At 45.2% G+C, this 12,242-nt stretch overlaps 1 protein-coding gene across 1 annotated transcript in view; it reads right to left on the minus strand.

Annotated features, from left to right (window-relative positions):
* The window catches only part of CERS4 (ceramide synthase 4), a 124,665-nt gene that overhangs the window by 71,995 nt on the left and 40,428 nt on the right, over positions 1-12,242 (minus strand). The window lies entirely within an intron of this gene.

Consider the following 12,242-nt stretch of genomic DNA (forward strand, 5'->3'; position numbering starts at 1 on the left):
CTTCAATTCCCTCAGCTGAGTAACTTCCTGTCCCAGTGGTTTGCTGCTCTGGAGATTCTCTTGTTGCTCTATAACGTCTTCATCAGAGACTTGACCCTCTGCTAAGAGACCACGAATGCCACATACAAAGCTTTGGGGAAGGAATTTCCCCATGACCTTGGACAGGACAGACTGATTTTAAAAACATTGTTTAATTCCTCTGCTACTTCAGAGTTTTAATTACATCATCTCCTCTCTGGCGGTGCCAAAACAATCTACCTTAGTTATGTATGGTGGTGGTTATAATAAATAATAATGCTTAGCTTTTACACAGCACTTCACACCTTCAAGAGCTTTACAAGCATGGTACCAACACAGTGATCCTCCGTGTCATGCCCACCTGGGCCCCCAACCGTCACATTTCTATTACTGTGTCAAAAGGCTTTACAGTCTCCTTACTCTCTAGTTACGTGCTCAGGACTCATTATTCTGCTCCGGGGGCCTGTCATTTTCTCATACAATTCTGTGAGTATTTGTCATGTGGGATTTGTAGCTAGATAGTTTCTACCCCATTAAGTGTGGTGAGCCCTGTCCAAAAAGCTACCAAGACAACTTCCGAACTCAAAGACAAGATGAATTGGGAAACCAGTGCAGGGAATAACTTGGAGGGTTCCCCAGTACTCTACATCATTCTGTGGAGAGGGCTGGTAGGCACAGAGGGAGTCACAACTCCTGGCTTCCATTTCTTGGTTTACCATTGACTCACTGTGTGACCTTGGACAAGTAACGATCTTCCCGTGCCTCAGTTTCCTCACCTGTAGAATGAGGATGAGAGCACATACCTGCCTTTGTGGAGCACAGATGAAAAGTGCTAAGTATAATTATTATTCTCTGTAGTGTGTTCTCTGACAAGCATGCTCCTCTGCAAGACCTGGAAACACATCAGAGAAGGCTATGATACAGCCCTTGACGGTCTCCCCACTTGAGACCTCCCTCCAATCCGTCATCATTCCATTAATAGTTACTCTGTTTGCGGTTGTTTAACCAATTTTGTATCCACCTAATGGTAGTTCCGCCAAGCCTGCATTTCTCCAGCTTACTTATCAGAATGCCATGTGGGACTGTGTCCAAAGCCTTGTTGAAATCCAGAGATATTATATCCACTGCATTCCCCCATCCATAAACCACTTACGCTGTCATAGAAGGAAATCAAGCTGGTTTGGCATGATTTGTTCTTGGGTAAATCCCTTGATATTACCTCTAACATAACACTATCCCTATGAGAGGGAACATCCGCACTAGTGCAATGGCCTGCCTGCGAGGCTCTGAGATGTGTGGGCTTACCAGGAGAAAGCACAAAGACTGGATGCATGGCGATCACATCATAGGATGGGCGCACAGCTGTTCTGTGAATCTGGAGTCAATGGGATCTTTCCAATGACTTACTGGGAGCTGGGCTGAGCTCCGAGTAGAGCAAACGATGTGGTGAGAAGCTACTGCAGCTCATGTACACAGAGCCAGTATGGCAGCCCAGCGCACCTCCCCAGAAAGTAGATTAGGCAGGGTGGGATGAGGTTGTGCCTAGCAAGCACTAGTAATCAGGGCTCTGCCAGACTTTATGCACTGAACCTCATTCCAATTCAGCTTTGGGCCTGCTTCTCTTTGGTGCAGGATTTCTGGCTTTTTTACCCAAAATGTTCACTGTATCCAAACCATCTTTACAACTGGATGCTTTTTGGCACCAGTATCTACATGCACCCACACCATGTTCCCTTGGCCCTCCCCAAGCTCTCACCCTCATGCACACACATCCTGTAGTCATGTCTACTCAGTTGTAGGTGGGCAGCCATCAGTGCAGCGGCACCAGTACTAAAACCTAAGGGCTTGTCTATATAGGCAAGTCCTACTGGTATAAGCTAGGTGTGAATGTAAACTGCTGTAGTTATACCAGTATAACTGCTCGCGTGGATACACTTGTTCTTGTATAAGAACACATCTTATTAGTTTAACATGTCACTTTGGAAGGGGTACAAGCTAAATTCAAAAAAGGCACTCTTTCTCTGAAATAAGAGTATCCGGGTGGGGGTTTATAGCAGTCTAACAAGAGTGGTTTAACTATACTGGTATATGAGTCCATATTCCCACGTAGACAAGCCCTTAGCATAGACAAGGACATGCAGGATTTGCACCTATTGAGGGTTACCCTTATTGTAACAGCCCAAGGTGTGTTCACAGGACCACTGCCTCATTTGCTGCAGAGGTTGGAAGGTGTGAGTGAACAAGGCAGAGGACTGCAGGGAGAGGGGAAAGGGGTACTTCCCTGTACGGTAACTTTGGTTCTTTGAGATGTGTTGTCCATATATCTATTCCACTGTTGGTGTGCGTGTCCCCAGAGCACGTGAGAGAGATTTTTGGTCAGCAGTGTCTGTTGGGGTGTTGCCTGTACCATTAGTGTTCCTGTGCTTCCACCCCTCAGTTCCTTCATCATACAGAATCCTGATATTGAGGCACTCCACAGAAGCAGAGCTGGGGGAGCAAGTCATGAAACACGTATATAGGGACAACACATCTTGAAGAACCACAGTTACTATACAGCTAAGTAGCTATTTCCTTCTTCTTTGAGTGCTTGTTAAGGTACATATATTCCACTGTTGGTGACTCCCAAACAGTAATTCTTACTGGCGTAAGAAACACGTATATAGGGACAACACATCTTGAAGAACCACAGTTACTATACAGCTAAGTAGCTATTTCCTTCTTCTTTGAGTGCTTGTTAAGGTACATATATTCCACTGTTGGTGACTCCCAAACAGTTAATCCTTACAGGAGTCTAACCAACCAGTGAATGTAGAACAGTCATAGAATCATAGAATATCAGGGTTGGAAGGGACCTCAGGAGGTCATCTAGTCCAACCCCCTGCTCAAAGCAGGACCAATCCCCAGACAGATTTTTGCCCCAGATCCCCCCTCAAGGATTGAGCTCACAACCCTGGGTTTAGCAGGCCAATGCTCAAACCATTGAGCTATCCCGCCCCCAAAGGGGATAGCTAAGTGTGCATCCTCTCTAGACAGCCTGCTAAGTGTGCATCCTCTCTAGACATCTCAATGATAGTATAGAGCTGGGCAAATGTGTGGACCGAAGACCACGTTGCTGCTTTACAAATGCCCACAATGTGCAAATTCTGAGAGACGCTGCTGACGTGACTTGAGTCTTTGTCAAATGTGCAATTACTCCCTTCCCAGCCAATGCAGAGCACAACTTGATACAGGACAATATCCAATTAGAAAGTCTTTGGATGAAACCACCTAAGCTCATATGCTACGAAAAGCCTGTGAGACTTCCTAAAATATTTCATCCTGTCTAAGCAGAAGGAAAGTGCTCTACATACATCCAGCACTTCACTTTTGTGTGTGGTTTAGGGAAAAATACTGGGAGGAATATAATCTAGTTCAAATGAAATTCAGATGCCACTTTAGTTAAAATGCAGGGTATGGTTTCAAAGATACTTTATTCTCATGGAACATTGTAAATGGTGGCCCTGTAATTCTTCCACTCTTTGGGCTGATATTATTGCCAACAAAAACGTGGTTTTCATGGAAAGATGAAATAAAGAGCAACCAGCGAGGGTGGCTCAAATGGTGGGCCTATGAATCCTACTAGAACTAAATTTAAGTCCCAAGGTAGTCCAAGTTCTTTTATTGTGGGGTAGACCATTATCACACCCTTCAGGAACCGGCCTACTATAGGGTGAGAAAAAAATGGAATCTCTCTGTATAGGTGGGTGAATCACTAAATAGCTGCCAAATGAACTCCCAGTAAGCTCAATGACAGACCTAAGTTCTTTAACCCCAGTAATGTAGTTCAGAATCTGAGCTTTGGAAGGAGACAGTTGATATTGATGGGCCCACATTGTGAATCTCTTCCATTTTGCCAGGTAAGAGCATCCTATGGAGTCCTTTCTACTATGAATAAATCTATTCTGCACTTCTGAAGAACATGCTTTTTCTGACAAAGTCAGCCATTTAGCAGCCACACTGTCCAGTGGAGAGTTATGGGATCTGGATGCAGGATCTGTCCTTGCTTCTGAGTTATTAAGTCAGGAAGCAGCAGTAAGGTAAGGTTGTAGGCTGTACTGATAACGTTTAAATAAATAAACAAATAAAACCCCACATGATCAGGGTTTAGCTGATCGCCATATTTGGGGTCGGGAAGGAATTTTCCTCCAGGGGAGATTGGCAGAGGCCCTGGAGGTTTTTTGCCTTCCTCTGCAGCGTGTTTGCTCTCTTGTGTGTGTGTTCGCTCTTGAGACAAAGAGAGAGACCAAGCAGGTAATCCAGCTCCTACTGAAATGATTACTTACAATTTCTAAAATTACAGAAATTGTAAGTAATAGCAAGGAAATGCGTTAGATTATCTTTTGTTTTAGCTTGTGAATTTTCCCTGTGCCAAGAGCAAGGTTTATTCCTGTTTTGTAACTTTGAAGTTGAGACTAGAGGGGAATCCTCTGTGTTTTAAATCTTTTTATTACCCTGTAAAATTACCTTCCATCCTGATTTTACAGAGGTGCTTCTTTTATTTTTTTTTATAATAAAGTTCTTCTTTTAAGAACCTGATTGGTTTTTAGTGTCCAAAAAACCCAAGGGTCTGGTCTGTGCTCACCTTGTTAACCTATTTGGTTGGTATATTATTTTCAAACCTCCCCAGAAAAGGGGGTGAAAGGGCTTGGGGGGATATTTTGGGGGGGATAGGACTCCAAGTGGCCCCTCCCTGAATGTTTGTTTAAATCACTTGGTGGTGGCAGCAATACCGTCCAAGGACAAGGAAAGGAATTTGTGCCTTGGGGAAGTTTTTAACCTAAGATGGTGGAATATAAGCTTAGGAGGTCTTTCATGCGGCTCCCCACATCTGTACCCCAGAGTTCAGAGTGGGGAGGGAACCCTGACAGGGCTATCATTAATTTGACTGCTTCTTGCTCGTGTTTCCTGGGTGTTCTTGGTATTAACAGGGGATAGGCACAGAGTACACCCAAGGTCCATGGGATTAGAAATGTGTCCAACATGGATCCTGGGCTCTTCCTCCTCTGGAGCAGAACTGACAGCATTTCCTGTTCTCTCTTGTGGCAAACAGGTCCATAAAGGGAAACCCCTTCTTGAGAAAGTGGACTGAATTACAACATCCTTTATCGACCAGTCATGATTGATCACACATTTCCTGCTAAAGCTCTCTACCAATCCATGGAAGCTGCACAGCTGTTAAGGTAATGTCATGAAATATGCAAAAAACCCATAGATGTACCACCTCCTCTCATAGTGGATTGAATCTTGGTCAGCAGTGCTTGTTTAAGTAAACTATGGCAATCATGTTGTCCATCATGACCTGAACAGAGACGCCTTTGATCTCTGGCAGAAAGACTTTGCAAGCTTGATGCATAGATTGAGTATGTTTATGTGGAGTGATGCCTCTTGAGATGACCTTATGCTTTGGGTCTGCAGGTCATCCATAAGGGTTCCCCACCCTAAGGAGGATGCTTCCATCACTACAGTCTTCGACAGAGGTGGAGGACCGAAGGGAATGCCTTTTCAGACTTGTATTGGGTCCACCCCCATTTAAATAACAGCAGGACTTTTGGTGGAATACGCACCCGCATGTCCAGGGATGGTTGCTTAGCTGATATATTGCCTACACCCATGGGCGGCACGTAATGGAGGCTGGGGGAGGCTAAGCCTCCCCAAACCTCACACCAGGGATGGAATGGCAGAATTGGAATTGGTCATGAACAGCAAACTGCAGCCACTGGGAGCTGCCTGCGGATGGTCAACATCAGCAAAATGTCTGGCGGCCCGCGATCAGATTACCCTGATGGGCCGCATGTGGCCCACCACTGATCTATACTATTATGGTCACCACTTTTACAAGACTATGATAAATTTTGTACAAAGTATCCCTTGTGAGGTATCATTTGAAAACTCATAATCTGCTGAACATTATTGTCCTGGTAAAATGTGTGTCACAACACTATATGTAAGGTTACAAGTTTCTACTGTATAATATTGCTGTAACATGTTCCCCAATCTAAAAAGGCAGGCTCAAACCAGTTTTTCAGAGACAAAGCCACACTGGCACCCCAGACAGGTGTTAAAGGGTCATCACCAACGTAAGTAGCCATCCTCCAGCAGTGGGGGGAAGGTATACACAAGAAATTTACATTTCATCACAGGGACAATTCAAACCTCATGTCCACAACAGACTGCACATCACCATGACTCAGCAAGGATGTTTCTAGCACAAGAAATTGAGTTGTAAAGGGGGAGGAAAACACATGACTTCACCTCTCCTCCTCCCATCTCTCTGTTCATGACATCAATGACTCTCAAAGAGCTGAACTAAGGGGGAGTGGTCCCAGGCTGGAAGGAGACCCAGCCTGTGAAATGTACAACAGTATATGGTGAGACAAAACATTTGCTTTTAAGTTCACTTAGCTTGTTAAATTAGGTATCAGCTTGCGTAATTACTCTATTATTTTTTTTGTAACCAGTCCTGACTTCAATGCATCATCACTTGTAATCACTTAAAATCTATCATTTTGAATTAATAAACTTATCTTACTGTTTTAGCTTAACTAGAGTTTTGGATTAGAGTGTGGGAAACTCCATTTGGGATAACAAGGCTGGTGAATATATCATTTTCCTTTGATGAAATGGCAGACTTTTATGAGCTTGCATTGTTCAGTAGTGTGCTGCACAGTACAAGACATACATTTCTGGGGGAACAAGGCTAGGACTGAGAATTTGCGGATGTCATAGAATCACAGAACTGGAAGGGACCTCGAGAGGTCATCTAGTCCAGTCCCCTGCACTCATGTCAGGACTAAGTATTACCTAGACCATCCCTGACAGGTCTTTGTCCAACCTGCTCTTAAAAATCCCCAATGATGAAGATTCCACAACTTCTCTAGGCAATTTATTTCAGTGCTTAACCACTCTGACAGTTAGGAAGTTTTTCCTAATGTCTAAACTAAACCACCCTTGCTGCAGTTTAAGCCCATTGCTTCTTGTCCTATCCTCAGAAGTTAAGAAGAACAATTTTTCTCCCTCCTCCTTGTAACAACCTTTTATGTACTTGAAAACTGTTATCATGTCCCCTGTCAGTCCTCTCTTCTCCAGACTAAACAAAGCCAGTTTTTTCAATCTTCCCTCATAGGTCATGTTTTCTAGACCTTTAATCATTTTTGTTGCTCTTTGCTGGACTTTCTCCAATTTTTCCACATCTTTCTTGAAATGTGGCGCCTAGAACTGGACACAATACTCCAGATGAGGCCTAATTAGCGCGGAGTAGAGTGGAAGAATTACTTCTTGTGTCTTGCTTAGAATACTCCTGTCGCCCTGTATGTAATTCATGAGTGATTGGTCAGAGTGCTCATGTGTTTAGCTGGGAGTGAATTTGCATGCTAAAGTCTGTGTAAGCAGGCCAGGTGTGGCTGTTCTGACAGCAAAGCAGTGTCAAAGGCATCCCAGGCTAGAGAGTTAAGGGAACACAGCTGTTCAACAGTCCAGATTGTACCCTGGGTAACATCACAGTTAAGGCTGCTATTGAGTACAAAGGTTGAGCATTATTCCAAACCTTTCTGGATAGGTAGGTCACTGTTGTCATGGAATCCAGAATGGCTTTGTCACAGGGTCCACTCACCACTGGTGGCGCCTTTTCCTGGCCGTCCTGGGAATTAGCTCTGGCCAGGCATTGTGCCCTCCTCTGGCAGTGTCTCTCCCGCTGTCCTCCCATCCTGCGGACCCCTCTCTCTCCAGGAACCACAGCCTCCTCTTCGTGATTCAGTCCTCCAGCCAGGCCACTGCATGGTTCCCCCTTTCGTGGGGTGGAGGGTACATAGCAAAGTCTTTCCAGAACAAATCAGGCAGTCCACTGTCCTCTGCCTAATCGGTGCCACATCCCCAGTGGCGAGTAGGGGAACCAGGGCATGCCCTCTACTCTGGGTTCCAGCTCAGGGGCCCTCCGATCAGCAGCCAAGGCCTGCACTGTTCTACCTTGCTGCTTTCTCCGGAGCCTTTCCTACCTTCCCCCCTCTCTGGGTTCACCAGCCTCCCAACTCCCTCCTCTCAGGGAGTTACTGTTGACTACTCTCTATAGTCCAGAACACACCTCCCTCCTCCCAGGGAGTGACTGCAGCCTGCCTTCCTGCAGCCCCTTCTGTAGCCAGCTTCCTGGCTAATATAGGCCACCACAGCTGAGCCTGCTTCCAATCAATTCCCTGCTCCCTGGCTCCTCCTCCAGCAGGGCCGGCTCCAGGGTTTTGGCCGCCCCAAGCAGCCAAACAAACAAACAAACAAAAAGCCGCGATCGCGATCTGCGGCGGCAATTCGGCAGGAGGTCCTTCGCTCCGAGCAGGAGTGAGGGACCATCTGCCGAATTGCCGCCAACAGCTGGACGTGCCGCCCCTCTACGAAGTGGCCGCCCCAAGCACCTGCTTGGTAAGCTGGTGCCTGGAGCCGGCCCTGTCCTCCAGGTGCAGCCTGTGGAGTTAATTAGCCCATGTGGCCATCTTACACCCTTCCAGTCCTGTGTGGGATGGACACCCCATCACAGGCTTCTATAAACTCTATTCTCTATGCTGGGGTTAGTACTGACTTTTCTTCATTTAATAACAGTCCCAAGCATGGGAACAGAAAAAAGATCTGTTGAATGCTGTTTGCTACTTGTAGAAAGGAGTTCCTGCAAAACAGCCAGTCATCCAAATATGTGAACACTTAGACTCCCGTTCTTGTGAGGTAGGTAGAGGTAGATCTGTGAGCATGCAGGGAAGCCAAGAGGAGAAATTCACTACAGATGCTCAGACAGTGCAGTTATGAGCAGTATGGAAGAACTCAGGAGGAAATAAATCATTCCACACTGAAAGCAGGGTTTGGATGGTGGCAATAAATAAGACAGGGGCCACACGCTGATTGATAAGAAACAAAGAACAGCGACATCTGTGACGGTGCCACCCATTGGAGACACCAATCCACATCTGGGCTTTCCCAGGAATGTGGCTTGGCTGGTAAGGAACTCAGTCATCCATGGACATGTGACTTGCCCAGGTGACTCCAAAACTCTATTTTGTAGCTGGATTTTGCATAGGAGAGAGGAGGGGGTCTCCACCCACAAAAGAAAGTCCATTTAAGCCCAGGGGAGATCCCTCCATTTTGTCTTCAGCTGGCTAAAGAGAAAGCCTCTCCACCCCCAAAGATACCTGAAAGAAACTGGAACAAAGGACAGTGACTGCAAGGGGTGTATGTGATTGCTGGACCCAGACTAAAAGAAGATTAGTCTGTAAAAGGAAGCATTCTGGAACTGATGAGGATCTTATCTGTATTCAGTTTCTTACTGTATTAGACATAGATTTGCGTGTTTTATTTTATTTTACTTAGTAATTCACTTTGTTCTGTCTGTTACTACTTGGAACCACTTAAATCCTACTTTCTGTATTTAATAAAATTGCTTCTTACTTATTAATTAACCCAGAGAATGTATTAATACCTGGGGGGGGGGGGGGAGGAAGCTGTGCATATCTCTCTATCAGTGTTATAGAGGGCAAACAATTTATGAGTTTACCCTGTATAAGCTTTATACAGGGTAAAACGGATTTATTTGGGTTTAGACCCCATTGGGTGTTGGGCATCTGAGTGTTATAGATAAGAACACTTCTGTAAGCTGCTTTCAGTTAAGTCTGCAGCTTTGGGGCAAGTAATTCAGACTCTGGGTCTGTGTTGGAGCAGACGGGCGTGTCTGGCTCAGCAAGACAGGGTGCTGGGGTCCCAGGCTGGCAGGGAAAGCAGGGGCAGAAGTAGTCTTGGCCCATCAGGTGGCAGCTCCCAGGGGGTTTCTGTGATCCAACCTGTCACAACGTCATTCTCAGAGCATCATCCATCCTGTGCACTGAATAAGGTGGGGGTCATGTGGAAAACACAATCTGTGGCCATATAATTAAAGACCGTATCCCAATGCACACGCACAAGGAGGTAGAATTAAGGTTGCACAGGCGACCTTAATTCTGGCATTTCCTAACTTCCAAGTGTTTGTTTTTGCTTTAATGTAGTTTTTTCCTTCCCTATGTATATAACCAGCACCTCTTCCCCCTTCTTCTAGGCTCTGTGGAAGGCAGCAGACCAAGACCAGATCCTTTGCGGTTTTGTGCTGCTCTCTGCTCCTCCAAACTATAGGCAGCATGTGATGACTAACTAACAACAACACAGGGCTTTTCTGAGGACTGTACAAACATGATATATTATTCCTCACAGCCTCCAGGAGGAACTAACACTGCCATTAATTATTAATTATTATTTGTATAACCATAGCATTTAGGAGCACTAGCCCAGAACCAGGATCCCATGGCGCTAGTTGCTATACACACACACCCCAAAAAGACAGTGCCTGCTATTTTATCACTGGGGCAAATGGAGAAAATAATGTATTTGCCCAAGGTGACATAGCCAGGACTAGAACCGAGGAGTTCTATCTAGGAAGCTACTGCCTAGTTCCCTAGATCAAAGGTTCTCAAATTATATCTCAACATGGAGCATATCTTTCAAATATATCTTCTCTCCTGTTCATGCTCACATGCCAGCTCCCCAACCCCTGTGACTCAATCACAAACATCCCTGAGGCAATTCCAGCAATCTTTATATGGAGAAGTAATACTGGGAAAACATTTAATCTTCTTTCAGTAGGATTTAGCAGCTAGAAACCAGGAGGAGAAGCCAGCACCATATGAACAGTTGATTCTATACAGGCCTCTGCCAAGGGCTTCATGGAGTACAGTTTGGAAACCAGGGCACAGAGTCTGCTAGGCAAGAACCTCATGCTCCACGTGGTTCAGTTTTCCCAACTCGTAAAATGGGGAGAATCATAATAGTACTTTACACTTACACCATGTTGATTGACATGCCAGGGGGCTGAACTCTGGACCTTCAGAACTAACAGAACGAGTCTTTACAGCTTGAGCTAAAGAGACAAGGTTGCCTACCGGGCGGCTCAACCAGCTCATATGCTCTGTGGATTGACACAGAGGGGAAGACATAACACATTCATTGTGCAGTTATACTAGCATTTTTCCATCTGCAGGTCTGAAACCTTTTCGCAAATGTGGTTAAACGTTACTAATCCCGTTCAGAGGATCAGATGTGGGCTTGCCATGCACCTTGGGCAGTGATGTGCACCAGTATGAAGTGAAACACTACTGAATTAGAACAGAAAGATTTCACTTTCAGTTTGCGCTGTATAAATGACTGCACAGGGTTAGGTAGGGAACCAAGACTAAGGCCTAGAGGGTTAATTTGCAATTCGCCTGGGGGCACCACAGTGATGGAAAGACATGGGGTCAGCTGACTACAGACACGGATTCTAGTCCCAGCTCTGCCTTGGGCTTAACCCCTCTTTGCCTGTCAGCCTATCTGTCAAATGGAGCTATTGACATTATCTTCTCTCAAGAGGTGGGTAAAAGGCCTCACTAAATAAGCAAAGAGTTCATTTGTTGAGCTCACAGTCGTTTTAAGGCCAGCGAGTGGGAATGGTGGGCACAGAATAAGTAGCTTCCAGCCCTGTATCAACCCCCAGGCCAAGCAGGTATTTTGACGAGAAGGAAAAGAACCCTTTTGCCGTGGGTGTTTTAGGCTGGTTGGGAGCAATTGAGGGGACTAGTCATTCACCCACACAGTTAAATAGCTGCACATACATGCACAGACACACTGGGGTTCACATCCCCAATTAAAACTTAACACACAACTACAGCACAGTTCAGAATGCTCTAAACTCAGCCAAGCTCCCCTTAGACCTCAGGGACTATGGATGCCTAGAGAGGCATCTGTTTTTGAGATTTCTTTCCCAACCTTACTCAAGAGATCACCACAATTCTTAAAAATACCAAATTTTCTTCTCTACCCTCTTTAAGCTTAAAAAACAGCTGCATGGTTTTTGATCAAACTAGCTAAAAAGAATTAATTCATCCTGGGATAGAGACCAGGGATAGAAAGTTTCAGCCCAAAGAAGACAGTTTCAAAAAGTTCTGAGAATCTGAAAAGGGAAACTATTTTACAGCCTTAATTATAGCAGACACTACCTGGATAATCTAACTTTACGTCTATAGTGCTCTGGGCCCAGAAGCAGCCGATAAGGTGCAAGAGAACAAACACAAACACACAATATTATATCTGCTTCTAAAGCACAAGCATAAAAACTAATCCAGGACCAACAGTGCTTATTCTACAAACACTAC

Source organism: Emys orbicularis, chromosome 24 (genome assembly GCF_028017835.1).
Source record: "Emys orbicularis isolate rEmyOrb1 chromosome 24, rEmyOrb1.hap1, whole genome shotgun sequence".
Lineage (NCBI taxonomy): Eukaryota > Metazoa > Chordata > Testudines > Emydidae > Emys > Emys orbicularis.